This window comes from Etheostoma cragini, chromosome 11 (assembly GCF_013103735.1).
Source record: "Etheostoma cragini isolate CJK2018 chromosome 11, CSU_Ecrag_1.0, whole genome shotgun sequence".
Lineage (NCBI taxonomy): Eukaryota > Metazoa > Chordata > Actinopteri > Perciformes > Percidae > Etheostoma > Etheostoma cragini.
In genome coordinates, this window is record NC_048417.1 from 2,879,459 (window position 1) to 2,888,337 (window position 8,879).

Here is an 8,879-nt window from a genome sequence, read left to right on the forward strand (position 1 = left end):
TGTAACACGCGCTTGGTCGTCTTCTTTAGCGTCATATAAAAACGCGCTTGGTCGTCTTCTTTAGCGTAATGTAACACGCGCTTGGTCGTCTTCTTTAGCGTCATATAAAAACGTGCTTGGTCGTCTTCTTTAGCGTCATATAAAACGCTTGGTTGTCTTCTTTAGCATCATGTAACACACGCTTGGTCGTCTCCTTTAGCATCATGTAACACGCGCTTGGTCGTCTCCTTTAGCATCATGTAACACGCGCTTGGTTGTCTCCTTTAGCATCATGTAACACACGCTTGGTCGTCTCCTTTTGCATCATGTAACACACGCTTGGTCGTCTCCTTTAGCGTCATATAACAAGCGCTTGGTCGTCTCCTTATGAGTCATGTAACACACGCTTGGTCGGCTCCTTTAGCGTCATGTAACACACGCTTGGTCGTCTCCTTATGAGTCATATAACACACGCTTGGTCGGCTCCTTTAGCGTCACGTAAAAAGCGCTTGGTCGGCTCCTTTAGCGTCATATAACACACATTTGTTTGTCTCATTAAGCGGCACGTAACACGCGGTTGGTCGTCTCCTTCGCCATGGGTGGGCTTTTGGTTCCGTGAGTCGCAGCAGAAAAACTTTATCCAGCTAATTTATATTGCTCAAGTTACTGTATTGCTTCTTTTTTCTTTTTTTCTTATATTTTAACAAAAAGTTTAAAAACCAAACTCGTCATACTCTTGTGTTACTTATGGATAATATTCCCCCTGGTGCCCCTTTAAGGAACCCCATATAACCAACATATTGCTCCCCCTTACAGTTTAGTACCATTGTTTTTATTTGGTGAATTAACGCTTGATTAACTCAAGAGAAAGGGTTGCATATTTCCTTTATGAGCACAGTTTTTTGCCAGGATTTGTCAGAGTGATGCCAGTACACGCCTGAGCTCTGGAAATGGTAATGGTTAAAGCAGACATTTTTGAAAGGAAGTTGGCAGATCGGGACTGCAAATGTGCAGATGATGAAAAGCGTGCCCCATGGGAGCCTGGTTCAACAGAGCTGAACATCTTAAAGGGGCAGTCCAACAGTTGAGATGAATTGGGATCTAGCTAGTCCAAAGTGCCATGAAAGAAAAGTAACCAGGGTGTTTAGACTCTGATGTTGCGTTAGAAAATAAAAGCTGAAACATGGTTGTGGGTAAAAGTAATACCATTCAATCACACCAAACTACTGAAAGTAGCTAAATGAAGCAGAAGCTCTGTAACAACGACGACAACTGACAACAGGACAGACTCCACTAGAGAAGTAAAGGGGAATGCTGTGGGGAGTAGAACAGTAGAAGAGCCGTAACACAACTAACGACTCAGCAAACAGATAATAACAGATAATTGGTGATTTCACCCTAACAGCATGCTATTGTGTGAATTGAAGTGGTTACAAGATATCCTAGGAATTCAAGAATATGAATGGGAATGCCTCTTGGTCAATACTATAAAGTTAACACAAATTAAACCATATTAAGACTTTATCCCACAATTTACCAACAATATATCACTACATTTCAGCAAATAAGTTGAGCTGCTAGTGAAACTAGTCTAAGAACATGTGAAACCCCTTATTTTCCCTCTGGAGAGTTCCACAGAAATCATAAAACAATACATGTAGGCTATGGTAATTATTATTTCCCCAGTTGTATCATTTTGTGTTGGAAAAAAAACAACTAAACAATTAATTGAAAAAATATCGAAACCCTAACTGTTTCAGGAAGATGTGATGTCAGTGCCAAAAATGACTCAGATTAGGAACACAAATACCTCAAATTCTCTACAGCAAAAGGTTTTAAAGTGTTTCACTGTAATTCCAACCATAATGGACACAATGACAGAATGCATTGATTTACATACACATTTTGCTATTATCCTATCAGATGGGGGACCCTGGGACAAAACCCTGTCTAACGGGGTCTGTGGTCTATTTGTGTCAGTTTAGTTTTTCTATTTCCCTTTAAAATGCTCCATTCATCCTTAAAGTATCTGCTTATGTCAATCCAAGCTTAACTACACACATTTGCTCACCTCAGTGTATTTCATGAGTGAACCCAAATTGTAGGGGACAATGAGGCTAAATGCTGAATGCTACTTTAAATTGTATCTTTTCCCCCACACGTGAGCCAAACATGAATGCGTCTGTTTGATTTTGACAGTTTTTTTATAGTGATTGTAGTATAATGGCCTAACTCCTGCATAAACACAAACCCAGACAGATCTACATGGAGGATAACATGGCCTGCTGCCAGAGAGGAACTGCGTAAACAACTTCAAACTACCCCCTCCATCCAAATGAAGCTGTGCACGGTGTGGCACGGCCTCATTTCTACAGTATGCTCTGGCAAAAGAAGTCTTATCAAGTAGTTATTAGCTTGTCCAGCATCCACCAAACACTGGAAATTGTTGAGTCTCAGACTGAACAACTTAAATGACATTGTTATAAAGAACCAGCAACATGGGGGCAGGTTTATGGACATTTCCTTGGAGACTATGCTTCTGCTTACATAGGCCATTTGATCAAGCAGCAATTACGACTGACTCCTTTTTACGTTTCTATTGGCGGCGCCCTCTAGTGGCTGTAGTAATTATCAAGGTAGCAAAGCAGGATGTAATGTGACAAGTATAAGATAGATGGATAGATAGATAGATAGATAGATAGATAACTTTAATGTCATTACACATGTACAAGTACAAGGCAACGAAATACCGTTCGGAGCATGCCTCCGGGCCGCTGCTAATACAAGCGCCGCCACACGCACTCTCTGAAAAACGATATATGCAGACAGCAACATGGTACAATACAAACATCACAGTGTAATGCACAAGACAACACACAGTTCATGTGGACACATGAAGGAATTTTTTGAGGTGGCATTGAGAGGGTGAGAGAAACACAGATCGAGGCAGACAGACAGATGTGGGGCAGGATGGGGGGGTGTATGGTGGGTGTGTGAGATAGTGAGTTGTGTGTGCAATGTTAGCGTCAAACTGTCTGTGTTGTTAAAATCTCAGTTCATCGGGGTGACCTTGAAGAGATAACCAGAGCACAGGACGAGATAGAATGGCCAGCTGCTGGTTGTTTTCCTTCTTGGGTGAAGGGAGTGGGGAGGGGGGGGGGGTTGATTAGTTGCAGTCCACTTTAGGTTGACTCGGTAGAATTTATCCGAATCAATGTCCATCACTCAATTGTCACCGATAAGGAGGCAAGTTGGGGTGGAGGACAGGTCAAAAAGTCACACAAACACAGGACTTTCACCAAGGAGAGCGGGGTTTGTGTCCCATTTGAAAATAAAAAAGTAAAGGGCAAGTTTTCTGTTACTTTTAGGATGAAACGGAACAAACTGAGTCACATCAAGTTCAGCGTAACCAGAAGTAAAGTAAAGTCTTTTTATTTCGACCCAAACCACAATCTTTTTCTAAAAAAAACTAAAGTATTTTATGTGCTTTAACCTAACCAAACTGCCGCCATATCACAACGTTAACAGTGTGTCCAAAAACCTGACCTTGACATTCAAAACAGCGACCAACGTGAGAATGGAAAACACTCCTATAGGCAGAGATGTACAGTAACAAAGTACATCTACTTCACTACTGTACTTAAGTACTAAAAGGCTTTATCTGTTCTCTACTGGAGTAGTACTTTTTACTCCTTCTTCCATTTTTACTTCAGTACATATTTTCGATGAGTTTAATACTTTTACTCAGATGTACATTTTACATGCTGCGTCATTACTCGTTACAGTTATATAATGTTACAAATAATCCCAAATCCACGTTATCATTGCCGGAGAGGTGGATGGCTCTGTCACCAGGTTTGATGAAGCTGGCTCATCATTGAGCGAATCAAGCGATCATGGTGTCTGAGGACTGAAGACTGAGCATGCTCTCGTTGTGTCTTTCACTCTGCTGCCGGCCTGCATTGACAACCCTTGAGCTTTGTTAGTTTCTTTTGAGATGAAAGAACCAGAAACACCACCTTCAATTCTAGTGGTCGTGGCGTTGAGAGTGAGGAAGTTAGAGTCCATGTTTTCATTTGTCGGAGTGAAAGACATTTCATATGAAGGGCCTTCTCTGCCTCCCGAAAGATTGCGAAATAATGGCCTTCAAAAATTCCCCGTTGAATTTGAAGAAACTAGCTACCCACGGTTCATGACATGCTGCAGTGTTGTACGTTCCTGCTGGGCTGTGGTACTCAGTGGACTTGTCTCGGTCTCAGCCACTAGTCTTGCCAAACATGGCTTTTGGTCTTGACCGAGTCCAAATGAATGTGTGTGTGTGTGTGTGTGTGTGTGTGTGTGTGTGTGTGTGTGTGTGTGTGTGTGTGTGTGTGTGTGTGTGTGTGTGTGTGAGAGACCCAAACTGCTCCTTCCCTAAACAACTTCCTTATAGATTTATTTACTGCAATTTGTTCTCAAATAAAATGAAGATATGTTAAATTACACTTCATATGTTAAATTACACATTCATTGTTGTTTAAAGAAACTTGAATGTTTTCTAAAAAGACATGTCATGATTTCAGAGGTCCGTGTGAGGAGTGTATGGACATGGCTCATCATCCAGGGTTTCTTGTTGGGGTAAAACCCAAACAGATAGATCCTTTATTCATCCCAAAGGAAATTTTAGTAATGATTAATTATTAAATAATTAATTTAATGATTTTGTCCACACTCACATTTCTAAGACAGAACTTGATGTAGTCCAGTTCCTTTCCTGTGAATGTTTCCAGCTCCTGGTGTTCAAATAAGTTCCAGTCCGTCTGGCTGAAGCAGTCCTGGAGCTTGGAGAGTGTGTTTTCAGGCCAGGTTGTAATAGTCTTTATGATGGAGCAGGAGAGAGAGATGGTCTGGCCAAGATGGGGGAGGGGTATGGCTCTGTATGCATGCTTGTTGTTGGAGTAAACATGATCCAGAGTGCCTGTCCTCTATTAGGACAATTGACATGTTGGTAAAATTTCGGGAGTACAGTCTTCAAGTCGGCCTTCTTAAAGTCTCCTGCGATAATCTGGACACCCTCTGGGTGGTCCCGCTGCTCTTCGTTGATGGTCAACAGGAGGGAGAGCGCTGTGTTTATATTGGTGTGTGTGTGGGGGGGGTATATACACAGCCGTGATAATCCCCACAGTTAGCTCTCTCGGTAGAAAAAAAGGCTGGCATCTTACTGACATGTACTTGAGGTCAGGGGAACGGTGTTTATCTATGATTGTTCCGTTATTACACCAGTTATCATGTACATACGTACAGAGCCAACATCTTTGCGTTTCTTAGTAGTTTGTAAGTAACTCTGCTCATTGGGAGCTCCATTCTGTAGATTGTGAAGTTGGCTGCTCCGTGCATGTCCCTGGGGCCAGGGCAGGCGATTTAGAATCCAATCTAACGCTGCTGGCTAAAGATTACCGTAAATACAGTAAGATCATACCTCACGTATGTTGTAATGAGACCCCATTACGCAAATCGGAGATCACTAAAATTAATGTTGAGTCACTTTGTCCACATGCAAACACAATGTTCTCAGGAGAACTGTAGTAGTTTTCTCTGGACCCCTGCCAAACCTGATCAGCGATGACATGTACAGTCGTGTGTCATCCTTCCACTGCTGGTTGACAGGGTGGTGCCCAGCTATGTATGTATGATGTGGCCTATGTAGACAACTGGAGTGCATTCTGGGGAAAGCCTGGTCTCATCAGGAGGGACGGCATTCATCCCACTTTGGATGGAGCCGCTCTTACATCAAAAAATCTAACCGAGTCTATTATCGTCCGTAAACCATGACAACCCAATTCTGATAAAGCAAGGCAAGGCAAGGCAGCTTTATTTGTATAGCACATTTCAGCAACAGGGCAATTCAAAGTGCTTTACACAAAATCACTTAAAAAATAAACACAGTTAAAAAATAAAAACAGATAAAATACGTGAATTAAAAATAGAAAAATTAAGACACATAAAACACAAGAGTAAAAGTTACAGTGCAGCATAAGAAATTAAACATTAAAAGAACATAATTTAAAGAAAGGCAACATCAAAAAGAAAGGTCTTCAGCCTTGATTTAAAAGAACTGAGAGTAGCAGCGGATCTACAGGTTTCTGGGAGTTTGTTCCAGATATGAGGAGCATAGAAACTGAAAGCTGCTTCACCCTGTTTAGTTCTGACTCTGGGGACAGAAAGTAGACCTGTCCCAGATGACCTGAGAGGTCTGGGTGGTTCGTATTGTAGTAGCAGATCAGAAATGTATTTTGGCCCTAAACCATTGAGTGATTATAAACTAGCAAAAGTACTTTGAAATCAATTCTTTGAGATACAGGAAGCCAGTGTAAAGACTTCAGAACTGGACGGATGTGATCCAGTCTCTTGGTCTTTGTGAGGACCCGAGCAGCAGCGTTCTGAATCAGCTTTAGCTGTCTGATTGATTTTTTAGTGAGACCTGTAAAGACACCGTTACAGTAGTCAAGTCTACTGAAGATGAAAGCATGGACAAGTTTTTCCAAATCCTGTGGACACATAAGTCCTTTAACCCTTGATATATTCTTAAGGTGATAATAGGCTGACTTTGTAATTGTCTTAATGTGGCTGTTAAAATTCAGGTCTGAGTCCATGACTACACCAAGATTTCTGGCTTTGACTGTTGTTTTCAACATTGTTGTTTGAAGCTGAGCGCAGACTTTTAATCGTTCCTCTTTTGCTCTTAAAACAACCACCTCAGGTTTTCCTTCATTTAATTTCAGAAAGTTCTGGCACATCCAGTCGTTAATTTGTTCAATGCACTTAGTCAGTTTTTGTATTGGACTATAGTCCCCTGGTGATAAGGTTATGTAAATTTGTGTGTCATCCGCATAACTATGGTAACTTATTTTGTTGTTTTCCATAATCTGAGCCAGTGGAAGCATGTAGATGTTAAACACAAGAGGCCCCAGAATGGAGCCTTGGGGGACTCCACACATCATATTTGTATGTTCAGATGTATAATTACCTATTGACACAAAGTAATCCCTATTCTTTAAGTAGGATTCAAACCAGTTTAGTACTGAGCCAGAAAGGCCAACCCAGTTTTCCAATCGGTCTAGTAATATGTCATGGTCGACCGTGTCAAATGCAGCACTGAGATCACGTAATACTAAGAATGAGATTTTGCCACTATCTGTGTTAAGGTGGATGTCATTTAAGACTTTGACAAGAGCCGTCTCAGTGCTGTGGTGTGGTCGGAAACCCGACTGAAAGGTATCAAAACTGTTGTTTAGTGACAAGAAATGGGTGACTTGTTGAAAAAACGCTTTTTCAATGATTTTACTTAAAAACGGAAGATTTGATATTGGCCTATAGCTGCTCATTAGTGATGTGTCTAGATTGTTCTTTTTTAAGAGTGGCTTGATTACTGCAGTTTTCAGGGCCTGTGGAAAGATTCCTGAAAGAAGAGACATGTTCACAATCTGTAGAAGATCAGAAGCCAAACAATTTGAAACATCTTTGAAAACACCTGTTGGGAGAATATCAAGGCAACAGGAGGAGAATTTCAGATGTTGTATAATGTCCTCTAAGTTTTTATGGTTGACCGTATGAAATTCTGTCATACTGGAACTAGTTTTGCTTGAACACTGTGACAGCACATATCCTGTACTTGATACGGAGGCACTGACTGTTTGTCTAATTTTCTGAATTTTATCTTTGAAGATGGAGGCAAACTCATTGCAGGCCTTGGTAGATAAAAGTTCAGATGCTACTGGTACTGGAGGGTTTGTTAATCTATCAACAGTAGCAAACAAAGCGCGTGAATTATTATTGTTTTTAGAGATAATATCAGAGCAGAAGGACCGCCTTGCATTCCTTAGTTCCAAATTATAAATGCGAAGTCTCTCTTTATAGGAGTTATAATGGACCAGGAGATTTGTTTTTCGCCACCGTCGTTCAGCTTTCCTACACTCTCTTTTTTCTGTTCTCACCAGTAGGTTATTTCTCCATGGAGATCTTTTCTTACCAGAGACAACTTTTACCTTAGTGGTAGCAATGGCATCAATAACATTTCTAATTTTACAGTTGAAATTATCTACAAGCTTAGTCACTGATAGCCCAGAGAGGGCGGGTGTGGATGAGAAAAGCTGAGTAAATGTTTCACTGGTGTTTTCAGTGATATACCGTTTTCTGATTGTCTTTGTTTGGACACTTTTGGGCACAGAGATAGTGCCGCTGAAAAAAACACAGGAATGATCAGAGAGAGCAACGTCAGTCACCACAACCTTGGGAATGTTTAGACTCTTGGAGACTATCAGGTCCAGAGTGTGCCCTTTATTGTGCGTGGGCTCCGTCACATGCTGAGTCAGTCCATAGTTCTCAAAAACACAACACAGTTCTTTGCTCCCCCTGTCCTGGGGGTTGTCAACATGAATGTTAAAATCAACCGCAATGATTACACAATCAAAATTAATGCAGATTATAGACAGCAGTTCAGTGAAGTCATCAATGAAGGTTGCACAATATTTAGGTGGCCTGTAGATATTTAGAAATATCGCTTAAGGGGAAGATCTTAATTGAAGAGCAACATATTCAAAAGAAGCAAAATTTCCATAACATATTTGCGTACAGTGGAAGGAGTCATTAAACAAAATGGCGACTCCCCCTCCTTTCTTATTCACTCTATTCTCGCTCATAAAACTGAAGTTAGGGGGAGCTGTCTCAATAAGAATAGCAGCGCTGTTATGGTCTAACCAGGTTTCAGTTAAAAACATAAAATCTAGATTGTGTTTGATAATAAAGTCATTGATTAAAAATGATTTTCCTGCCAAAGACCTGATGTTTAGTAAGGCTAGTGTTAGTGTGTTTTCATTTTTTGCGACAGGCTGTAGCTGACGAGGAATGGATGCTAAATTTGC

At 41.0% G+C, this 8,879-nt stretch overlaps 1 long non-coding RNA gene across 1 annotated transcript in view; it reads left to right on the plus strand.

The window, feature by feature from the left end:
* Positions 1-3,405, plus strand: part of LOC117952870 — an 8,423-nt gene extending 5,018 nt beyond the window's left edge. Inside the window, exons 2-4 of the long non-coding RNA XR_004658525.1 lie at positions 1,554-1,559; positions 3,283-3,291; positions 3,396-3,405. This is a non-coding gene — a long non-coding RNA (uncharacterized LOC117952870). The remainder of the gene's footprint in view (positions 1-1,553; positions 1,560-3,282; positions 3,292-3,395) is intronic.
* The last annotated feature ends 5,474 nt before the right edge of the window (positions 3,406-8,879 follow it).